The 20042-nt window shown below is 45.6% G+C and overlaps 1 long non-coding RNA gene across 1 annotated transcript; it reads left to right on the forward strand.

The window, feature by feature from the left end:
• The first annotated feature begins 1769 nt into the window (after positions 1–1769).
• On the forward strand, positions 1770–19462 carry LOC146808824 (uncharacterized). The gene is made up of 3 exons (XR_014965492.1): positions 1770–1860; positions 17674–17717; positions 18990–19462. It is a non-coding gene; the product is annotated as an uncharacterized LOC146808824 (long non-coding RNA).
• Positions 19463–20042: the final 580 nt, after the last annotated feature.

Here is a 20042-nt window from a genome sequence, read left to right on the forward strand (position 1 = left end):
CTCCAATGAAGATCAACTTGGCTCACCCATTTTCATACTGGTCCTAATAAAGGAAGTTCCCCTCTACACTTCTGATATGTAAACTGCCTGAGCCAAGCACAATTTTCCACAGCAGGTGGCACCAAACTGGTGGCCGTCACCTCAATGCATTCCTATATAGTTCCATGCAAATAAGTAACTGTGGTTCTCTTATAGGAAAAACACATTGGCTCGCAAAAATGTATTTTGTTTTTCAACCATACCACATCTCCCTACAATCTCCATAAGGATTCATCCTGAGCCAAGCAACGGTTCCACTTGTGCCCACTGTGCCACTTTCAAGCCAATGCATTCCTATGGAGTTATAAACGAATAAGTAACCATCCTTTCTACCATGAAGATCAGCTTGGCTCACACATTTTCACACTGATCCTAATAAAGGAAGTTGCCCTCTACACTTCTGATATGTAAACTGCCTGAGCCAAGCAAAATTTGCCACAACAGGTGGTACCAAACTGGTTGCCCTCACCTCAATGCATTCCTATATAGTTCCATGCAAATAACTAATTGTGGTTCTCTTATAGTAAAAAAACATTGGCTCAGAAGATGTATTTTGTTTTTCACCCATACCACATCCCCCTACAAGCTCCATCAGGATTTAGCCTGAGCCAAGCAACGGTTCCACTTGTGCCCACTGTGCCACTTTCAAGCCAATACATTCCTATGGAGTTATAGACGAATAAGTAACCATCCTTTCTCCAATGAAGATCAACTTGGCTCACCCATTTTCATACTGGTCCTAATAAAGAAAGTTCCCCTCTACACTTCTGATATGTAAACTGCCTGAGCCAAGCACAATTTGATACAGCAGGTGGCACCAAACTGGTGGCCGTCACCTCAATGCATTCCTATATAGTTCCATGCAAATAAGTAACTGTGGTTCTCTTATAGGAAAAACACATTGGCTCGCAAAAATGTATTTTGTTTTTCAACCATACCACATCCCCCTACAAGCTCCATAAGGATTTATCCTGAGCCAAGCAACGGTTCCACTTGTGCCCACTGTGCCACTTTCAAGCCAATGCATTCCTATGGAGTTATAAACGAATAAGTAACCTTCCTTTCTACCATGAAGATCAGCTTGGCTCACCCATTTTCACACTGATCCTAATAAAGGAAGTTCCCCTCTACACTTCTGATATGTAAACTGCCTGAGCCAAGCAAAATTTGCCACAACAGGTGGCACCAAACAGGTTGCCCTCATCTCAATGCATTCCTATATAGTTCCATGCAAATAACTAACTGTGGTTCTCTTATAGGAAAAACACATTGGCTCAGAAGATGTATTTTGTTTTTCACCCATACCACATCCCCCTAGAAGCTCCATAAGTTTTATCCTGAGCCAAGCAACGGTTCCACTTGTGCCCACTGTGCCACTTTCAAGCCAATGCATTCCTATGAAGTTATAAACGAATAAGTAAACATCCTTTCTCCAATAAAGATCAACTTGGCTCACCCATTTTCATACTGGTCCTAATAAAGGAAGTTCCCCTCTACACTTCTGGGGTCTTTTTACAGAAAGGTGGTTCAAACCACAAAACTCTGCCCTTAGCTTTTCTGTAAAACAGGCAACATTTACATTGCAATGTGATAATGTTTCCTGTTTTGGAAGATAACATCAAACCTACTGATAATTATATGTTTAACTACTGAGAATATGTAAAATTGGATCCATTTTGATAGCAATTAATAACTAACAATGTGAAAACTAGAGTAATATTTTTTTATGTATTCTAGTTGTGATGATCTCACAAAAATTCAGGAGGTGATGGACAATTGGCTATCAGGACATACTTCTGAATGTAAAAGGAAGATTTCAGGGTAACATTTCCATTAACAATTTATATATTGTATGAACCTTACTGGTGGCTGCATACAAGAGGCCAAATGAGAAAAACCAACATTATGCCCAGTACTCTTTGCAATATGTAAAGAGGACTGCCTAACATTCTGACCACATAAACTTGCTAAATGTTTGCTGCTGTAAAGAGTGTCCCTCAAATACACACTCGTCCTAAACCTCTTTTATTGAGTAGTTCAAATGTTAATATTTTATGTTCACGTAAAAAGGTAGTACATGAAATTGTTGACTCTAGTCTCCAACATTCATTCTGATCACAGTTCTCTATATAAAAAGTAAAATGTTTCTTCTGTGGCAATCCTAAAACGTACATTTCATTTCCTCCAATACATTACTATGGAAAATCTTGTCAAGATCACATTTTTTAGAAATTGTCATCTGTGTGTAATAGACATTAGTCTACACACCGGTTCTAGCAAGTGGGTAAACAAACAGCAGTGGATATGTCGCATTCTATTTTACTTAAAAGGCAACAGCCACAGTCCTTGTCAGGGTCAATCACAAAAGTCACTAAATTAACTTGAAATTTGGTAAGTACTTTTCGAGTTATGAATTTTTACAGTTTTCAAAAGTGGGCACAGTGCAATTTCTCAAGCGGTAATGTTATCCTATGGAGGAAAACCATGTATTGTGTTTGAGCATTTGACAACGACTTACAGGACTGTTTTTGAGGACTTACGGTGAGTATGTTGCAGGGTCCAAGGCCACTCTAACAGGTCACCTTAGAAAGCTCAGGGGCGACTGGGTGTAGAGGTGTGTTACGGTGTTGGGTGTCCCATTCACTTAAATAGGGAACGGTTTGGTTACAAAGAGGCTGCAAGCTGGGACCTGGAGAACAGTCTGGGGAACCCACAGTGGGGCTCGACACTCGAGGTGCTCGGGCATGTATGGGCACCATTGGTCTACTTCTCCATGGGCTGTAGGGCTTGGGTGCAGTGGTGTCTTTTGACGTCAAGTTCTGATGAAGGAGCTACTTGTTTTGGAAGGGGTCTACAGACAGAGGCAGCAGGCGGCGAATGGAAGTCCAGTGTGGGCAAACCCAAGTGTGGGCTTAGCTCTTGTGGGTCTGGGGACCCTGTTGTCACCGTCATTTCCTCTGGACTCAGGCTGTGGAGTGCAGGTGCATGGTTGCTTTGAGGCGTTGTGTGGTAGCGGTTGCAATCTCATGTCTTGTTCTTTGTTTTGCAGAAAAGATACAAACAGGACAGCTGGGCCACTCATGTTGTGGGTCTCTGTGTCCCTAAAGTCCCTTGATGTGCAGGTTAGTCTTCTTCAACGTTGGTGTCAGTACTGGACACAACAAGCCTTGTTTTCTGCCTGGGGTCCAGTACCCCATGTATTGGTCATGTGCGGCTTTTGTTGGTCCCAGTGTCCTCCAGCTAAGTGGGGGGACAGGTCAGATCTTCAGTAGCACAGGGTCCTCTTCCTAGGAAGCTGCTGTGTGGGGCTGTCCGGTGAGTGGCAACTCGGTGGACTGCACCTTGCACCTTGTGTCTTTGGTGCCTGCTGCTGCAGGGGAGTAGCTTCTCTACTCCAAGGGAGTTTTCTCATACAGTTTTTGAAACACTGGCAGCCCTCCTGGTTTCTTGGTGTTTACACAGCGGAAGGATGAATCTGTTTCTTCCACGATTGTTGGGGGCAGCAGTCAGGTTGGCAGGGTTGGTGCCAAGTCAGTTTTGATCCTTGGTTCTGGTGACGGGACTCTTCTTTGTCCAATTCTGAGCTTGATCCATCAAATGTTTGTAGTCTTGGTATCAGGGGGTCCCCTAAATACTCAATTTAGGGCCATTAAGGGGAGTGAGGGGAAGTAGCCAATGTGCTTCTTATCTCTGAGGTCACCACACCTCCAAGATGACCACTTTCTTCAGGGAGAGGGCATTACCCTATCAAACAATTCCGAATTCCACCGCACACAAGATGGTGGAATTCTAAATTTGGTGTTCACTTCAGGCTTGGTCACCCTAGAGCTGTGTCCAGCCTGGCAGTGCAACAAGCCTCCTGTATAGATAATTTTCTTGCATGCCTTGGTGCCAAATGGGGTGTAGACGAGGGGGGTTTGGCAGCCCCTCGCCTCTGAGGGAAGCTACATTTGCATATCAAAAGCGACAGGCTCTTTGAAGCTTCCTGCCTTGGAATGCTAATTTACCAGCCTTCCTTAGAGGAGGAAGTGATAACACCTCTCCCCAGAGCAGGCAATGTTTCTGTACTCTGAGAGCAGCGCTCTCACCTACTAGGGGGTCAGAAACACATCTGTGGTGGCAGCTTGGACTGGACCTGTCAGCCAAAACTCCAGAGTAGGTTTCAGGAGGTACCTCTAAGGTACACTCTGGGTGCATGTATTAATAAATCCATCACTGTAATCAGTGTGGGTTTATTAATACGAGGTGCTTGATACCAAACACCCTATGTTTCAGTGAAATCATTATGTAGCTGGGTAACTCATTTGGAGCAGTTCCCAGTACATACCTTAAGATGGCGTACCTGCACACTTGCAATATCTAGTAATATAACTACACATCACCGGTGCATATCTGGTCATGCAGATCTGTCCTCACATAAAATATAATGCACCCTACCTTAGGGCTCAAAGACCTGCTATAGGGGTGACTTACATATATTATATGTAGTGACTTTGGCATGACACACGGAAGTGTGTCATGCCAAGTCTTCACTCATGGTTTGCACCATGTTACGCAGCATGCATTGGCAGTCTGTGTTGAATTTGTAGGTGTGTCCCTTAAGGTGGCATAAGATATGCTGCAGCCCTTAGAGACCCTATTTTGTACCTCTGCCCTAGGTACTTGGAGTACCATTTACTAGGGAGTTACATGTCTGCTGAAGTACTTGGCCAATTGTAAGACAATTGGACTTTACCTTGTTTTAGGGAAAGAGCACAGGCACTGAGGTCTGGTTTGCAGGCATCGGTCCCCTGTCCGAGTTGAAAATCAGTATCTAGTAGCTAAAAAGAGGGAAAAAATGTTGTGGGGGGTGGCGACTGCAACAAAAGCCCAGTGTTCCTGACACTAACATCTTTAATAGATTTTTAATATCCAAAACAAAACAATAGACAATGATGCAGTACAAAGTATTCATGGATGTTCATTAGAATAATATAAAAATTAAAAAAAAACACCAACATTATCTCAACTTGTGCCTGAAAGTTATAATACAGTAACCAGGAAATCGGGGATCATCCACATATTCAAATAAGAGTATAACTTCATGAATTAAGAGGTAATGTACTGGCTAAGCACCTCGTACATATACACATCTTGCTCCGAGTTTGGAGCTGGCACTCTGGGCCTTTCCAATCACAAGTAGGCAAGTACTTAAGGACCCTCGGAGAGAAAGGCCAGGCTTAGGCATGAACTTCTTCTCTATATTTTGGATGTTGTTCCCCATATCTTGTTGAACTCCAGAGGCCACGACACTCAAGGCAGTCTATTGTCTGATTTGAGCTCTTTTTCCAAGGTAAGGGAGTCCCAGCTGACCATGATTTTATCTGCTCCTGCTCAAAGCCTCAGGCATCATGATGTGGCAACCTCAGCCTGCACCCACTTCTAAAGTTCTGCTTTCTGACTCTCGAGAGCAGGAAGCTGTGCTGCCTTCCAGATTTGTGATATTACTTATTTGCCAAGCAACAGGGCAGAATCAACAAACTTACAGTTGGACCTGCCAATTTCTAGGCATGACTATCAGACCCAGCAAGCAAACTTTCCAATTACACAGATTCCCATTGCGTGCCCATTTGCTTTCCTAATTTGTTACCTGCAACCAGAACGTCTCAGACCATATGACAAAAAGATGTATATGCCTTATGGCAGCTGGGGCATTAGTGTGGAGTCCGGGGTATGTCATAGTGAGGCAAGCAAATGTAAGATAAGTGTGATGAATATAACTAAGTTGCAAATTTTGGAATTTCTATGTTTCAAAGATTTTGTCGTGTTTTTGGAGAGGTTATTCGGATACTTAATTATGTAGCTGTTAGTCCATGACTTCTCTAGTCTGAGGTCCATTCTGGACTGAGCGAGGAAGGGCATGATGGAAAGAGAGTAGGTCATGTGGTTAAGATGAGAGGTCATGGTATACAGGGTTCCTGAGTGTAATCCTCACCGATGGTGTGTCAAGTAAGGAAATGCGGGATCAGAAGAGGGCCGTAGCGTTAAAGCTAATGGTAGCAGTGAAAACAGTAATAGGAGTAATAGGACCTCTGAAGGGTGCAGATAGTTGAAGGAGGCAGAGGGCCAATGATGATCAGCTTCCACAACACCTTCAACTACAGATCTGTGGTCAAACGCGTCAAACTGTGGGAGTAGGGGTGAGCTATCGACCTTTATGGCTAGCGGGATCCTAGATAAACTGCTTTGCGTGAGGGAGAGAGGGTTTGGGTAATGCCATTAGCATTGATGCCTGGGGGAGCCAAAAGGAGTTTCCAAGAGGCTCTATGTGCCTGCGGAAGTACCTTTGATCAGGGTTTGGCCCTTTTGGAGGAATAAGGTTTAAGCGGTAACTGGGGTCATGCTACAATCAGGGATCGGCCCTTATGGAGGAATAAGGCATAAGCGGTGACAGGGGTCATGCTACAAACATGTTAACATGATGTTGGAGCTCCGGGGGAGCTCAGCAGGCGAGGAAGGACTCCCATGAAGTAGTACGGCCTGCTGAGGCATCGATGAACAGGAAGCGGGATTTTTAGACCATGCAGGAAAATGAGAAAACGTGGGTTCCTGCAATCATGAAATAATAGTGTTGGAGCTCGGCAGAAGCTCTGAGGGGTAGAAAGGTCACCGGTGAGGAAATGGGAATGCACAGTTAATCCGGTTATTTCAATTCTGGGCAGGGGGCTGCCATTTTAGGAAAATCAGGGTTGAGATATTATAGTGAAGGCAATGTGCTGGCACTTACCCCATCCTCGTGGCGTGGCAATGCGATATATGTGAACATCAAATCAGCACGCCTGAGGAGAGCGAGACCAGGCAGCTTGTTGCGTCGGAGGTGTGCGCTCTCATGTGCTCCCTAAGCAGTCTGAAGCGGGAGCAGCCGCGGGCAGAGTAGTTACCGGGCCGGAGACCGAGAGCTACGAGTACCCTCATAGTGGCGGTGGCCGGTTCACGATAGGAGGTTGGGGGGCTCAGAGGACAACAAGCAAAGCAAAGAAGGAGGTTAGGGGGCTCAGAGGTCTGCAAGCAAGGTCCGGGCGACGATTTACATCCTTGGTATAGGGAATGTCAGAGTCCTGTTCATGACGGAGCTGTTCTTTAAAGTAGTCAGCTTGTGGTGGGAGTGAGAGGGGCTAAGAGCCAAAGTCAAAGCAAGCCCGTCGGCAAAGATCAAAAGTGGCAGCCGATGTGAGGCAGGATAGACCGGAGGCAGTCATCCCCAGCCATCTGTAGACCGTCAGCTGCAGAGTCGAGGTGGTGTGCAGGGAGGTCAGCTGGCAGGCGGGAGAACCGAAGCATACCAAGCCCCAGGACAGCGGGCAGGGGTCGAAGCAGAAGACGGGTGCAGCTGACTCTGGGTCTGCAAAGACTAGACGGGGAGACAGTAGGTGCTAGCTCACCTCCACTCGTCAGCAGGCTAAACACGGAGTAGTCGACGCAGGCAGGCAGTACCGGATTTATGGCTGCCCTGTCCCAGTCGCCCCGCGACGTTCCAGTAAGCAGTAGGCACCAGGGCAGTCACAGTAGCGCTGGGACGGTCCCAAAGGGAGCGGTCCCAGATGACCGTCTAGGTCAGCAGAGAAGCAAGGTAGGCAACAGACCGACATCCAGACCCCAGATCGACAATGATGGCCCAGAAAGCAGCGGACCTCAGTCTCCGAGAGTCAAGTCCAACTCGTCGCGAGGCCACCAGGGGTGAGGCAGAGAGGAATGCCAAAAGCTGTCAGGCAGGCAAAGTTAGCGGTTTGGAGGTGAAGTTCTGGCAGGATAGATCAATACCATCCCTGGGGGGTGAGTCAGCTTCATGGCGGCTGGGGTCGTCTCAGCCGTGGATCAGTCTCCACTGGGCCCTTCTCAATCCGTGGCTTGTGGATGAGCAGAAGGAGGGCACAACGGCTTTGGTTGTCAAACGTCGGCAAGGATCGTGAAAATAGGGCAGGTCCGTCCCGGACGATCCCTGCTGTCGAGATCAGTGAAGGGTAGCATGTCGTCGATCCCGGTGGGCAGAGTTTGCCAAGAACATTGGGGCAGATGAGCTGTCGAGGCTCTACCGCTCCTGGGCCAGCAGTTTCACAGCAGGAATGTGGCTTCAAAACTCAGTATCGATTCCTTCTCTGTCGTGATCAGTGAAGGGTCGCAAGTCGTCGATCCCGGTGGGCAGAGATTGCCAAGAGCGTCGGGGCACATGAGTCGTCGAGGCTCTACTGATCCTGGGAGAGCAGTTTCACAGCAGGTAAGTGGTTTCAAAAGTCAGTATCGCTGTGTTGAGTGTCGCATGCAGATTGTAGGTGACAATTGTGTTTGGATGGCTGGTTATCCGAGGGATATCTACCGATAAGGTAATCCCTAACCAGGAGCTCTAGGAAAGAGCTCCTACTCGGCGGCCATCTTGCTACCAGGGTCATGAATTAAATTTGATCTAGCATTATAACCTTTTAACTTATTATGGGAACTTGTGAGCTGAAATCATATAATGGACCAGTGCATTTACAAAAGGCACAAAACTATGCCCACAGCACATGTAGATAGCTGAGCAGTTTCTCCCAAGTAAGACCCCCCCTGCCATTCCCACATGTACCCCTTATCTTCAACCAATCGGCTAACCCACGCTTCACTCCTCAGGGTTTTTTGTCCTTTTACTCCCTCGCTGTTGGAGAAATACTTAATTCTTTATCAAGTCCATAGTATGTTCTCCATTTCCCTCAGACCTTGTGAATCATTGCATTTTTGTCTAGTAAAATATATTTCGTATCATATGACCACAATCCACACCATGTAGCAGTGTATCATCCTTGTTTTCACTAAGATTATGTTTTTTTGTTCCCAAAGGACATCAAATTCTCAAGCTTCTTGCACTCAGACACTTTTAAGGAGTTGACCACATCAGCATTGCCAGAGAGCATACTACTCAGGCGAATTCTAAATGACCTAGTGTCCCTACATCAAAGATTACCATGTGCTGGGGCACCAGACTCTGTTTCACCTAGTGTGAAATGCGTTTGGTGAAACCTCTGTGGCTGAGTCAGGGACGAGAGGTTTAGTGCATCCCCTAATCAAAGCCCTTCCACAGCATGGATAAGCTTGCAAATGCTCCCCACGTACACCATAGTTGGCCCTTCACCTGACACCCTGGCCAACCCACCACCTCATTAATTGTTATCTACTATGGTATCTAACTCACATTTATCACATGATCAGGGCAAGTGGTAAATATGAGAGGAAGGTGCCACAAGCTAGGAAAACATTTCTTGTTTATCCCTGTAGCTCATGGTCAAGCAAGCGATTCCTCTTTCTGTGGACTTCAACTCAGAATGCTCAGATCTTGGTTGGAGATACCATCTGGAATTGGCAATTTCAAGCCCAGGAATTTTCACGCTTGACTTTGGGCAATTTGGAATGGGACCTTCAGGATGTAAGGTCTTTAAATCTTTTTTTTTTACTAACTCCTCAAAGATCAGTGGCTACATAGATGGCTTCCTCAACTATTGCCCTCTTCTACTCTGTCATACGTCATTCATGTTGGTTTTTCAAGTACAGTGTTCTGTTAACAATTCTAATAAAGATTTATTAATTGATGGTGAATGAGGGTTTATTAGCTGTTTATTCTGTCAACAAGTTGGTAACACTGTCCTAAATAATACCAACATAAAGAGTTACAGTATAGATTACTGTCATGCCAATACCACTTATCTAAAGGGTATATTTACATTTTTTTGAAACTGCGCATCACGTGCCTTAGATTGATTAAAAATTTTAAGTTTTCTTCTCAGGAAAGAGATACAGTGTCCTGGTATGAGGACGTATTCCAACAGAAAAAGTTTGAGCACGGTCTGCCATGCATATTGATTATCGCAGCTTCAGTACCAACAAAAAATAATGCCACATATCACACCCCAATTCCTGACGATCTTCAAATTATCAGTGTACAAGGCTGCAGGTAAGTCAGTTGAATTTTTAAGAGAGGCATGGACTAGTGCCCAGGAACCCACAACCAAAACCCTAAAAGACATACTCCCTAAAGCCCCCAAATGCACCATAGGCCAACTAACACATATACCTACTTTAAAAATGTTTAATGGCACAAGCAAAAAAAGGCACCAGCAATACTCCTCCTGCCCCTATAAGATATCTAGACTTAGTAATACCTAATGACACCTTACAAGGAACTTTTCCTATTATATGGCAACATAAACAATGATAAAGGAATCCTAATATCTTCTACAGCAAATAACATACTAATACTATACCATTGTCAAACCTAGATGATGGATGGGAACTTAAGTGGTACACCTTCAAAATGTGTCTCAATCCATTCACTCAGAAATGCAACATACATGGTGAATATCACTTGCGCCGGGATGCTCCTTGGAGTAGCCGAGCGCTATAGAAGAAATAAATTAACATAACATAACATCACAACACAAATATTCCTTTTATAGGTGCCCTACCACCAAATAAAAAAGCAGCACTTACTATGAACTCTTAGACCACACTAAACATAAAAAAATATATCTACTACCCACAAAAAATAATCATAGAATTTGAACAAGCAGCCGGCAATCATCCCCTGCAGCAGAGACCCTCACGTGCAATCCATGTTTATATAGCCATTTAGTGCCTCAGTCTTGTAATCGATGCTCTGTTAGCTGCCTCACCCCTCCTGGTGCCACAGTTAAGTGTTATGAAAATTTTCACGCTCACTGAAAAATGCCTGGACCTAAATTGGCGGCTGGCATTCAACCCCCGCAACAGCGTCCTTAACCTTCCAAGTTATGTGCTGATAGACATTCAGCCCAGCTTGACGCCTCAACAAGAGGTGGGCAATTTAGATTACTTCACCATGTTAACTCCGCCACTTCATGACCCTCACATGAAAATGCCTAGACCTAAAACTGCCTGGACCTAAAATGGCAGCCGGAGATTGACCCTCTTTGGAGTACCACAGATTGGTCTGGAAACTGGCCGACCCTGACAGTCCGCCTACGGAGATCAACAGCATTGAAGGAGCCTGCGGAGTCAGAGGAGGCTGTTCCAATGAGACTTGCGACGGCAGGCTCATTATCTGGAGAGCCCATGTAACTTCACTCTGCCTTTTTGCTATAGAGAAATAAACAAAAGACTCAACCACAAATAAAACCACTTGAAACTAAAGAAGGACCCTGGCTCTACTTTTACAATGTTTCAGCGGTAATCAAAGAAGGACTTTGACCCTACCTCAAGAGATAAGAATTGAACGGCCATCTTTGAACAACCCTTTGAGCTCCCTGTTTCTGTAATAGGAAACAGACTCCCCGTCACCCTGCCTCACTATATTCACAGAAATCATGACGCTAATCCTATTTGCTACATCCCACTGACCACTGGTTTCCCCTAAAATATTCAGATGCTGCTTCTCCCCTCTACCTTCCTGCCTGTTTTTAGCCTCGTTAGGTATCTCCTTTTGGTCCTGATCTGACCTCACTCCTGTTGGTTTATTTTCACTCGATTTCCGGAATATGCGCCCCCCTCTTATTATACTTCTTTGCGCTATCGCTACCCTAGTGGCCCCTTTTTCTACCCCCCACACCACGCCATCACCTCATCTCCTTATCATGGCTTCCATTCGAATTAAGTCTGGAATTAACTGCTTCAAAGTAATTTATCTCCCTAATCTGTCCAAAGCAGCAGCAAAAAAGTTCAAGCATAACACCATTGAACAATTTCCAGATTCCCTCTTTGTTGACCAATTCCATAATGGGCGTCTAGGGAAGATCAAAAATGACTTCATTTTCTTCACTCACGACATCGCTTCCTGGTCCTCCAGCTTCTTCAATTCCTTCAACGTCTCCTCCTCCTCTTCTTTCACACATGGGAAGCGGTTAAAAATGTCTCCCTCCGCTTGCTTTAATGGCTCTCTCACCATTACACTTTATAATAATGGCACTGTCATGATCTAAGCTGCAGACTCCTGTCTCTCTCTCTTTGACCACTACTTCCACTCCCTTCGTCCCACCCCTGCGACTACGATTGCTCTTGATTCTTCTTCTTCTTTTTCTTCTTGCTTGTCCTCTTTCTCCCTTTCTCCCCCATGACCCCCATACATTCCTTAAGACCGCTCTCCCCGGAGTCACAGGTCTACCCTTTATATACCCCTTCTCTTGCTCCCTCCCCTCCCATTCTGCCCCCTTTCCAACTTGATCCCCCCTTACCTCGTCTGCTTTACCTCCCGCTTCCCCTCCACACCCTGCATCTCCCCAATACTCCAATTCCATCTCCTGCCCCTAATGCCCCTATTCCTACCCATTTCCCCCCTACTTAATCCACCTTTCTTACAACCAGAACTTCCGATCAACTCGCCTTACTCATCCCCTTTCCTCCCCCATTCTCCTCATCCCTTTCTGCCCTTCCCCTTCCCTCGTACCTTCAATTCTGCTCTTACACCTCCCATCTCTCTACGACCTACACTCCTCCCTCCTATGCCTCACATCCCTGCCTCCCCTCTTTGTAATTCCACCCTCTTCCCTCCCTCTGACCTTACAGTCCTTCCTCCTATGCTTCACAACCCTGTTTCCCCTCTTGGTAATTCCGCCCTCTTCCCTCCCTTTGACCTCACAGTCCCTCACCCCTCCCACAACTATCATTTAGCCCAACCCCCCACTCTGCCTGGTGCCTGTCCCCCTACATTCACCTTTCATAGCCCATGGTACCTGGCCTGCACCCTCTCTCTTCTCCCCATTCCTCTGGCCTTCCATTGACCTCCCTCCCTTCCCTGTACAGCCCCTTCTCCTCTCATCTTACCGTATCCCTGGCCTTCCCTTAACCCCCCCTCCTCTCTCCCTCCACCTCTCGCCCTCCCTTTCTACTTCTCAATTTTCTCCTCCTACTTTTGATCTCTATTCTTCACCTCTGCTCAACACCAGTAAAAATATCACTGTAACTCCATCCACTCCTTTCTACCACCATCTTTCCCCACCTTCGACCCTTGCACCCCAACACTCTCCCCAGTCCCCCTCATCCCCTGTCCTCCTTCACCTACTTCAATCCCTCCCCTACCTTCGACCCTTACACCCCAACACTCTCCCTAGTCCCCCTCATCCCCCTGTCCTCCTTTGCCTACTTCACTTCCTCCCCCACCTTTGACCCTCGCACCCCAACTCTCTCCCTGGTCCCCATATCCCCCTGTCCTCCTCCGCCTACTCCACTCCCTCCCTTAACCATTGAGTCACCCAACACTCTGTGCTCAGCCCACCTATCCCTGGAAACTAAACTTGATTCTCTCATCTCTTCCATGTCCCAGCTTGAAGCGTCCATTTCACTCTTAAGTGCTAAGATATCCCCCTCCCCTAATATCCAGAGGAGTTCCCTGCTAGGGTGCCCCAATAAAGCCAACCACAGTCTGTCCTCCACAGACATCACCAACTTACTGGCTAGCTACAAGACTACCAACGTCCATCCCCCTCCACACTCCTCTCCTAACAACTCTGCTCAATTCACCATTCAGACCATCTCTTCGGTCAGAACTTACCAGCCTCCCTCCCAAGGGGCACCCTTATTGAAGAATCTAATCCCTATCCCCCTTATCAGCCCAAACACTCCCATCACCAAAACAGTTGCGTCAGAGCTACATTGTATGCTCCACAACTGCAGATCTGCAACCAAACACAAACTGGAAATCTCTGACACTATCACCTACCACAATCTCGACATGCTCTTTCTCACTGAGACCTGGTTTAATGACTCCTCTCACACCTTGTTTGATCTTCTGATACCTACCGACTACTCTAGCCTCAGAAACAACAGAACAGACAAGATCGTGGGAGGTGTTGCGATTATCTTCAGAAACTCCCTTCAAATCAAAGCCTGTCCCACCATTTTCTTCCGCACATTCGAATGCCTATCCCTAGAACTTCAAGTTCATCACGGCTCACCCTTCAGGTTCCATGCCATCTACCACCCGCCCGGTAACTGCTCTTCCTTCATGGAGGAATTCACCGACTTCATTAGTGACCAATATTCACAAAGCGACAGGCAGATCTTCCTAGGTGACTTCAATCTCCACTGGGGCTCCGTGGAAGACTCGGCTGCCAACAAGCTTGCAACCTTTCTCTCAGCTAACGATCTTGTCCAACACTGCTTGAAAATTACACATGCCAAGGGCTCAATTCTGGACCTTCTTATTTCTAAACCAGACCAGCTTACTATTGCTCCCCCTATCCATGTAGACTGGTCAGACCATTTCCTCATTCCCTTCCGTTTCCACCTCTCGCACATTATAACTCTCGGCCAACCTAAAAGGGCTTCTACCTGGTTCCGCAACACTAAAAACATTGATCTTGAGACTCTGTGTGCTTCTGCTATGCGTTCACTTCCTAGTCTAGACCCTAACGCGGATGTCAACGATCTCACTCCCCATTGCCTCTTAATCCTAGCAGTCAAAATCGACAATGTCGCTCCACTCCAAAGCAAAAGGAAAAGACCCACCCCCTCAGCACCTTGGTTCAATAAAGCTGTCTATGACGAAAGGAAAAACCTTAGAATCTTGGAGAAATATTGGAGACAATCCCCATCCACCTCCAATCTCTCTCTTTTACATTCAGCAAGATCCAAATACCACAAGCACATCTTCCATGAAAAAGCATCACATTTCAGATCCCTCCTCAACTCAGCTAAAAACAGACCCAAAAAACTTTTCGACCTCATCAAAAACCCAAACTGTTCTCCCCAAACCATCAAACCTGAGGATGCTTCAAAGAAAGCACTGAATTTGCTATATTCTTTGATGAAAAGGTCAAATCACTGGTGGATCAGGTCACCCACCCCACCACCATTGAGGAGCGAAAATCCTTAGTCACTTGGCAGAACTTTGCCGCCATCTCAGAAGATGACCTCCTCAAATGCATCCTCGAAACCAAACCCTCCAACTATTCTTCTGACCCAATACCTAGTGTCATCGCCAATGATTTCTATACCAATACTCTCTCTTATTGGACCAGGCTAGTTAATCTCTTCCTCAGTCAAGGATCCCTCCCAGCTGTCCTCAAAATAGGACAGGTTACCCCTCTTCTTAAAAAAACTTCAGCAGATGCGAACAACCTCAATAACTTCCGCCCCATCACCAATCTCCCTTTTCTTTCAAAGATCACAGAAAAATGTGTTGCAAAACAACTTTCCCAACACATTATGGACAATAATCTCCTTGACGTGTTCCAAGCTGGCTTTATTCAAAATTGCAGCACTGATCGATGATGCGCTGCATATACTCAATTCGGGGGAATCGTGCCTTCTGATTCTTCTTGACCTATCTGCAGCCTTTGACACTGTTAATCACAACACCCTCCTTAACACGCTTCAACAGAGAATGGGCGTGGAAGGCACAGTGCTTAAATGGTTTGCCTCATTCCTCTCGGACAGATCCCAAATGATCAAGATTGCGAACAGTCTCTCTTCTCCACTGGAGATTGGTCAAGGCGTCCCTCAAGGTTCCATCCTTGCACCCACTCTGTTTAATCTCTATCTGGAACCTTTAGGGAAACTCCTAAGCAAATCTGGAATCCTCTACCATCTCTATGCAGATGACACCCAAATCTACCTCAAGGTGTCTTCCTCTCAAGATCTCTTACTACTCAACTCTACTCTCAACTCTATTCACAACTGGATGTTAGTTCACCAACTCATTCTCAATCCCTCGAAAACTGAATTCCTCCTCCTTTCTACCTCTCTCTCCCCGCCTCCTGTTCAATCCTGGATGGATCAGCTGAATTTACTTAACAGTAAACCCATCATTGTCGACTGCGCTAAATCCCTAGGTGTCATACATGACAAAAGACTCAACCTAATCACACACATCAACTCCATTGCCAAGAACGCACGTTATCAGCTGCGCCTTCTGTGGGGGATTCGTCGGTTCTTCCCGGAGAAAGACTTAAAAACCTTGGTCCAATCGCTAGTTCTCGGTAGACTGGATTATTGTAATTCTCTTCTGACTGGCCTTCCCAAGTCTCACCTCTCCCCCCTTAAATCCATCCTCCATTCAGCAGCTCGCTTCATTTCAGGGTCCAAACGAAGTGACCGCATCACTCCTATCCTGTCTTCTCTCCGATGGCTTCCCATCGAGGCTAGAGCTATTTACAAAACGGCTTGCATCACCCACAAAGCCTTGCACTCTTCCTCCCCGCGCTATCTGGCGAATAAACTTAAATTGTCCGGAGGCTTGAGACCTTCTCGGAATGCAGAAAAGTTCCTGCTTGAGCCCCCCTCCTTCAAAAGGGAAAAAATGATGGCTCAATCATTCTCAGGTAATGCGGTGAGAATCTGGAGCTCACTTCCTCCTTTGCTCCGTGCAACCACCTCCATCCGGATCTTCAAAGCGGACCTCAAATCTCTTCTATTCCAAAGACACTTTCAGAACTAATTCCTTCATTCTCAGACCCCGCCAGGAAGTTCGTTAGTCATTGTAAATTTGTTACATTTATTTATTTTTTGTACATTCCTTGCTTGCTGTGTTTGATATTGTGTTCCTCTTGCCTGCTGTGTTTGATTCTGTATCCTGCTATTTTTGTACATTCAATCTTGTAACATTTCTCTCATGTAACGTAACTGGTTCTATTGTACAGCGCTCTGACACCTTCGGGTAAAGTCCGCGCTTTATAAAAATGCATAAATAAATAAATTCAAACAATTTAAAAAATGTACCCTCACACGGCCATACAAGGATGTTCCTACCATTTCAATCAAAGCATATGGAGCTACCTCTAACAATCTGCACTAAGTGTAAAATATGTTGCAAACAGTTAATTTGTTTATGAAATAAATAAATATATTGCTAGCCTATGTCCCTGTCACAGAGGTAGCTAACCACAAAAGTTTGCTAATAAAAAGTCATTTCTACCGAGAAAACTAAGAAAAACTACGCCCCCCTAATGGATTATTTCAGAGACACTTGGGTTAACAGACTGCATTGCTCCGGACACAGATTTCAAGCAAAAATTCCAGATACTATAAAGGAATGTCCATGACAGCACATTACGACAGGAAGCCAAACATGCAATGAAGTGGAAGGATGGCACAATGACTTCCATTACCCACTAGGCAGAATCTAACCTACACTCTATAAATGTATAGAAGCATTATAAAAAGAGCAAAGCTACCAACAACGAGTGGAGCAATCTGCAACCAAAATTGCTCCTAGACTTAGCAAACAAAACAAAATATTATACGGCATGCTACAATTTAAAGTAAACTTCTTCATAAACAACAATGGAGTAGGTTACTAAGAAATAATACATGAAAGCATATTATTAAATAAATACTAAACATATATTATCAAACATCCTACAATAAATGACATGCAAAATTTTCTTCATCGATATTAAAAACTCCACTTAAAAAGATATTCTTACCTATGATATTCCTGTCGATGATACCAGCTTTGAGTTCCAGACACAACATGGATCAAATTAGGTTTGGGATATATAAACAGTTCAATTACCTTACTCCATTCCTCTGGTTGTCCATTGTTTAGAAAAATGCAAATTTGATAGAGCTTTCGTAGGATACAATCTCTTGAAATGCATGCATAATAAAAAAATAAATGTTGCTAAAAACTTATATCAACTATGTTTTTACCTAAACTAGGTATAAACCAGTGGCCATCACATACCATGCTGCTGCACACTTTGGTGCCGATTCCGATCTTGGAAAAATGTTCCCCGCACGAATCGTATCCGGATTTTTTTCCGTACGAATCGTACAAGTACCGTACAAACTGGCAAGTACGATTCATATGGGAAAAAGTCCATACGAATCGCATTGGGAAAATTCCCCCAACACGTCCTGGGGTCGGAAAAAGTGTCCAACAGGTCCCCGGACGATTTTCCGTACGAATCGGAAAACTGAAGTCCGAGCGCGCAAGTACGATCCGTCCCGTGCGTCCGATTGTACAACCGTATGGAAAAAACACAGTACGGACCGAACTGCTATAGCAACCATGGAGACATGTGCCCGCATACGCGCCGTACCCCCCCACAGCCCCCGTAAGTACGCGCCGTACTCCCACCCCACCCGTGTATGTACGGAGTGTACCCCCACCCGTGTATGTACGGAGCGTACCCCCACCCGTGTATGTATGGAGCGTACCCCCACCCGTGTATGTACAGAGCGTACCCCCACCTGTGTATGTACAGAGCATACCCCCACCCGTGTATGTACAGAGCGTACCCCCACCCGTGTATGTACGGAGCGTACCCCCACCCATGTATGCTACGCGCTGGGAGTCTGCACCGTACATACACGGGTGGGGGTACGCTCCGTACATACACGGGTGGGGGTACGCTCCATACATACACGGGTGGGGGTACGCTCCGTACATACACGGGTGGGGGTACACTCCGTACATACACGGGTGGGGGTACGCTCCGTACATACACGGGTGGGGTGGGAGTACGGCGCGTACTTACGGGGGCTGGGGGGGTACGGCGCGTACTTACGGGGGCTGGGGGGGGTACGGCGCGTACTTACGGGGGCTGGGGGGGTATGGCGCGTACTTACAGGGGCTGGGGGGGGTACGGCACGTACTTACGGGGGCTGGGGGGGTACGGCGCGTACCGGGCCCCCAATTCCGCTCGCATCGCGACGTACTTCGCTTTTCCGGCACTTTTTGGGTGCCGTAAAAATATTGCCGTCCGGACTGCTGTTGGTACGAATCGTACTTCCTGGTTCGTGAAACGCAGCCTGAATGCGTCCCGAGGTCACGTTGGCGCTGTCCCGGATCACATTGGTATGTATTTTTACAGTCGGTCGGTGTTTTTTCTGATTCGTACGGAAATGGTGTTTCCGTACGAAACGTACTTGCAAGTTCGTACGTTTTTTTTACCGGGTACGAGTCGGACGGAGAAAACGCTCCGACCGACGGTTCGTACCCGGTTTTTCCAGGATCGGAATCGGCACCTAAGTATGCTTTCATTGCCTGTATAGTGATAACTACTGGGTGTTTTACGATGGAATGAAAGAAATGTACAATCCAGGCAATGGCCAAACAGTTTGCACAACTGAAGCTATGGAACGAGAAATAACATCATCACATACAGTGGGGCATATTGTTTTAGTTCGCCTGGATGAAGCACCATCTGATGCTACAGAGGTAATAAAGAAATGAGTTAATATAAGAGTGAAAAAATGCTAGTACCACTGTTTTTGATCGCTTACCTAGCAAGGCACCTAACTCAGGTGAACCGATTGATTCTAAAGTTGTCATTCTAAAGTTTTGCTATGGTCATTACTTTGTTCAATAACTTACCTGAAAATGGTAATTCTTTGATGAACATTGACTTCTGCCACTACTGAATTTAGCTCATTATCACAAATAGTTATTGTTCAGTTTTCTTTAGATTCAAAATACACTTTAGCATCATGCAAGTTATAAATATTTCAGTAGCATGTCATATGTTTTTACATAACACCAAAAGCATGTGGCATCATCATGGGCATTTATGACTGCTATTTCAACTACAGAGCATGGTTGGTTTAGGTAACCCAAGATTTATGTTAGACCACTGATAATAAGGCCCTTAATGAATGTATGGTGTTAACCAAATCAGACATCTTCAGTGGAAAAGGGAGAAGGGATAATGTTATGGTGTGAAAAGCAGGATAATAAATATTTTTTGGTGTCAAAAGCAACTGTGTAGTGGTACCTGGTCCATTTTGGAACGGATGAGTTCTGCTTATTCACTGACATAGTAAAGTTTAAGCTTGTCTAACAAAAAGAGCCTTATAGTTCTGAAGAGCATGATGAATGGTTGTAATATTGGCTATGGGTAAAAGAAGTCCTATAACGTAGTGCACTGTAACCCGAGTGATCACCCTCTTTGTTTTGCTTATTTAATTGGGGTGCTTGAGGCCTCCTCAGATGTTTGGTGGGGACGTAACAAATGCAGTTTCTCTATACAGCTAAGTCACTTGCCTTCAATACTTTGAAAATTGGTAATTAGTATTTTCTGTGTTAT

Source organism: Triturus cristatus, chromosome 7, assembly GCF_964204655.1.
Source record: "Triturus cristatus chromosome 7, aTriCri1.1, whole genome shotgun sequence".
Taxonomy (NCBI): Eukaryota; Metazoa; Chordata; class Amphibia; order Caudata; family Salamandridae; genus Triturus; species Triturus cristatus.